The 4,925-nt window shown below is 46.5% G+C and overlaps 1 long non-coding RNA gene across 1 annotated transcript in view; it reads left to right on the forward strand.

Annotated features, from left to right (window-relative positions):
* The first annotated feature begins 3,615 nt into the window (after positions 1-3,615).
* LOC117283761 overlaps positions 3,616-4,925 on the forward strand; it is a 5,149-nt gene continuing 3,839 nt past the window's right edge. Inside the window, exons 1-2 of the long non-coding RNA XR_004514792.1 lie at positions 3,616-3,679; positions 3,961-4,087. This is a non-coding gene — a long non-coding RNA (uncharacterized LOC117283761). The remainder of the gene's footprint in view (positions 3,680-3,960; positions 4,088-4,925) is intronic.

Below are 4,925 nucleotides of genomic sequence, written 5' to 3' on the forward strand. Positions count from 1 at the left end.
GGCTAGCTATGTGATCACCCAAGAACCGAAGAAGTGTAGCTCCTGGGAGGTGTCAGCATGCAGGGCATCCAGCCCAGCCCAGGCTTGGGTGAGTTTAGAGTGGCTCTGCGTGCCATTTCAGAAGGCAGGGGCCCACCAGCAAAGCAAAAGTATATTAATTTTGAGTCTGACCAGCATAGAAAGAAAGGTGATCTTCAGCCCAGCAATTGAGATACTTGCAAGGAAGGTCCAATAATGAGAGTCATTTGACCTGGCATGGCTTATGGCCAGGGATAGGGGTTATGTGGGGTAGGATGATGACTGGTCTCCCCTGTAGCCCTTTATGTCTGGGCCAACAGGACCTGCCCAAGCTGGAAGGTGGGGCTCTGGGGGTGGCAGCTGAAAACTCTAGACCCTGAAAGATCCTCAGGAAGTGCTTCCACCCACTCTGCATCCCCAGACCTCTCCTTGTATCTACCCACCCTTCTCAGTCAGTCCCTCCTGCTGACCCAGTTTTCACCCTGGGGAAACAGACACATAAAAAAGAACTGTGTCCTCACCTAGCTGTGTCCTCCCCTGCCACTCATGCCTCCCCTGGAGTTTAGGAACAGGACTGCATTGCATTCTCCTGGTGCTGATTGAATTCCTCCCTTCTGGGCAGCTTCATGTGCCGCTGGCACAAACTGGGGAAAGGAGCAGAAAGGGTTTTAAATAGCACACAACTGGCCGATTTGCACTGCTGACATTGGCCGGCTGTTATAAACAAAAAATCCAAGTGATGCAATTTGTTGCAACTACCTTTGGCATGGGATTGGGTGTGGGTTTACATTTTTAAGAGCACACATGCTCCATTAGTGGAATGGAAATAAATCTACCTACCAAGTGCCAACTCTCTGTTGTGTGATTTGGGACCATTGCAGGGTATGGTTGCAATTCAAACTGCAATTTTACTTTGGTGTCCAAATAAAATGTAGTTGTCATCCATTCCTGGCCTAGGCAGGTGACTTGTGGGCATTGGGGGCTGTTGGAATCGGCAGTTTCTAGGAACTGGAAGCTGAGACTACCATAAAAGGAAGCCACTTCCGAGGGCTATATTTACGGACATGTTAGTTTCTAGAAACGGCCACCACAGGCCACAGTCCTGGATTGCAAATAAATATTTTAAACTTATATCACTCATGGATAGGCCCTTCTGGGACTTTTGAGAGGCTAACATTATGAAACCAGGGCTTTTATTTACAAAGAACATTCTTAGGTCCTAGGTCTGTTACAGCCAGGACAGAAGAGCTAACTGACCTGGACCCTGGCTATCCACTAGCTTCACTACTAGTAGATGAAGAACTTGGCTCTGTGCCTCAATCAGATAATAAATATGCAGATCACGGACCTTCTAGGTGGCCTGAGAATGAATGAGGTGTCCCTTTGCACAAATGCCAGGGATCTACAATATGAAAACCGAGTCATTTCATCTGTGGACACTCTTGTTTCCCTTGCCTTGAGGGAAAGAAATAGACCTTATCAGCCAGGCATGGTGATAATCCCAGCACTCAGGAGGCTGAGGCAGGAGGATCACTGTGAGTTTGAGATCAGCCTGGGCTACATAGTGAGTTCCAGGTCAGTCTCAACTACATAGTGAGACCCTGTCTAAAAAAAACCCAAAACAAAAAAAGAAACAGACCTTATCAGAATGCTCTAGAACTGGCTAATTTTTGTATTTGAGGACCCTTTAGACATTAGCATTTCATAGCAATTGTCTTTCTTTTTAAGGCCAAGAAGACAGATCTTGGATGAGGAAAGTACCAGCACATGAAAGGACTTTTTGTCCAAAATTATATTATTAGTTGAATCTGAAATTAGAGGCCAGGATTGCTATTGCCTAGTTCCAGGGTTCTTTACATCTTGCTGCCTCTCTGTTACCTGTTTCTAATTTTTCCCATCCTCTCTCCTGGAGAAGTAAGCCAGAGGAAACCACCTGTCATAGGTATGTGCCTGAAATGCCACCATTAGAACCTGATGCGCAAATGTGAATTAATAGTGCAGGTGCTTCTGAAAGGAAGGTATTTCTAACTCAGGGATTTTCCACTGAGGGCCAAATAAGAAGTATTTTAGGTTTTGCATGCCATACAGTCTCTGTGGCAACTGCCCACTTAACTCTGCTTTTCAGTACAAAAGTGGCTGTATGCTATATAATAAATAAATCATTTCTGGAAACCATATATTAATTTTTTAAGATTTCACATGTCACAAAACTTTTTTTTTTGAGCATTTATAAATGAGAAACTGATTCTTACTTCACAGGCCATACACAAACAGGCTTAGGCCAGAATTGGCTAGCAGCTGTAGTTTACTGCCCTTTGCTTTAAGGTGTCTTCTGTCAGTGGTTTGTGAGTAAAGTTCTGATGGAAAGGATGGATGGGGAAATTGAGCATTCAGGAAACCACCGGTCACCCCAGACAAGTCCCCTAAGTCCTTTCAAAAGGCAGCAGCTGTCTGCTGGGCTGTCTGTGCAGCCACTGCATTTGGGGCACGCTTGATACCCATTCAGGCCACATAAGAGCTGTGGCTTTTACACTGGCAGCTACAGGCCAGCTGAGCGTGAGCCAGAGGTTGCCTCACCCTGCCTCACAGCTGTACCAGTATTCCTCCCCACGCATCTCTTTCTGAGGATTTCCACCTTACCACAGAGGGGCTACAAGGTCAGATTATTGTAAGGTGCTCTTAACATTTGAGGAGTTTGAGCCATGACCCTCAAAAAGGTTTGGCTTTTGGAGCATTTTTTTATGTCATACATTCAAATTTGGGACATTCAACCAGTAAAGTTTATGCAAATATTTCAAAATCCAAAAACTTGGAAATCTGTAATACTTCTGGTTCTAAGCATTTCAAAGGGACACTCAACCTGTATCTCTTTCAGTTTTCCTGGGCAGAATGAAAAACAAGATGCAATTATCACCATTTTACAGATGAGAAAAACTAAGGCTCAGAGCACAGAGGCACTTACTCGGGGCACAGTAGTCTAGGTTTAATTCCAAAGCCCTGATTCTGAAACAGTGCATGCAGATGGCTCAATGGGAGGGATGTGTAGAGAAGACCTCCCACAAGCACCAGCATCATTTCAGCCTCCAAAAAAAGGAGACTGATGCCACTCTGGCTTCAGCCTACCCTTTACCTCACCCAGCCTCAGGCCTGACACCTCTCTCTAGTTCTTCTGCCACTTTGTCTGGGGAAAAAGAACTTCTGTCCACTGGCAGTAGCCGCCTCCTGTTCCACCCTCCCCTATGGAGCAGCAGTCTCCAAGGAACCTGTCAGAGCCCACGGCCATTTTGCATGCATAGACCTGAGAGAGTTTTTGCATTTTTTTATGATTTATTTTTGTAGACATATTTATTAGCTTGTCTGATGAGCAGACAGTACTCAGTGTATAATTGTTGAATGAATGAGTGAGTGAATGAATAAGCTAATGTCTCTGGAACCCCTGAGTAGGATTCCCTGAGTTTAGCATCAATAGAGTAATCCACAGGGGTTTTCTGCCATATAGATTGGATCAGCATGCAAGAAGGATCCAAAGAAGTGTCCCATAGATTCAGCTCTTTGCACACATCCTCCTGGGCATCTGAAGTCAGCACCCTCATCACCCCATTTTACAGAACAAGAAATGAGCTCAGCGACATCAAGAAACTTCCTCATGCTTACCAAGCTGGTCAGTGGTAGACTAAGTTTGGACCCTCCACTGCCAGTAAGGCTTTTTTCCCTCCACACACTAAATCATGCCAATAAAGAAAGCTCTAGAACTAACCCTAAGGACAAATTCCGGGCCTCAAGTGAAGCTGTGCTGAGAAAAGAGGGAGTCCACAAGGCCTCTGCTGCCCTGTTGAAGCACCAGGTTTAGCTACATTGGAGCTAAGCAGGATACACTTGTGCTTGTCCTCACTCCCTGCTGCTGCATACAAGCGCTACAATTCTAATATTTTTCATTGGCAGGCAATGCAGACAGATGCACAAAACTGACTTCACCGGCAGCCTTCTCTCAGAGGGAGTGGCCTGGATATACGTACTTCTCACTGCCTGTCCCAGGCTAGAAGTCCCACCGTAGAGGCCACATCCCATGGTATGTTACTGCATCTGGCTTTCAAGAGTCCCTTGTAAAAAGGAGGGAAGTGGTGGTTGGTCCACACTGACCATACGTGAAGAGGGCAGTTGAGGTCAGGTATGTGGAAAGGAGCTGCAGAGAACAGGGAAACAGGGAAGACCCTTCCACTTGCCTGGCAACTCTAGTCCGTGGCCAGATGACCCCTGCATCTGCCCTTTGCTTGAGCACATCAGTTTGCTGGGCTCCGTGTCCTGGATGGGCCCTTGGAGGAGAAAGATGGTTTAGGGGCCCATTGAGCAGTGTAGCGGCAGCTCTGGCCTACAGCTGCCTTGCCATAGGTGTTCAGTGTGGACCAGCCACCACTTCCCTCAGCTCGCCTAGCACTTCCTACTCCTGCTCCCAGATCCTTACACATGTGCCACCTTCGACGGGACTTCAGCTACCAGGACCTCCTTCTTAGAAGGCAGCAAGAGAATTAAAAACAATAAGGCTTTTTTCTGATATACGTAATTTATCTTTGGGTGAGAGGTGGGTTAGGGGTCATGGAGACTGACCCCAGGGCCATCCACATGCTAAACAAGAGCCTACAACTGAGTTACAGTTTTTATTTTTTTATTATTTCTTTTGAGACAAGATCTCACTAAATTGCCCAAACAGGGCTCAAACTTGCAATCCTCCTGCATCAGCCTCCTGAGTAGCTAGGATTACAGGCATATACACCTCCATGCTTATGCACGTATCACCTGAAGGTTTGAGGTCACAAGCTAGTGAGTGAGGGAAACTCACTCCCCAGCATCGTAGCCTGCAGGCTTCTAACCCTTGCCCTTGGCAGTGAGACCAGTAGGTAGACTCCACC

Source organism: Fukomys damarensis, unplaced genomic scaffold (assembly GCF_012274545.1).
Source record: "Fukomys damarensis isolate Sample0158 unplaced genomic scaffold, DMR_v1.0_HiC HiC_scaffold_30, whole genome shotgun sequence".
In the NCBI taxonomy this organism is placed as follows: Eukaryota; Metazoa; Chordata; class Mammalia; order Rodentia; family Bathyergidae; genus Fukomys; species Fukomys damarensis.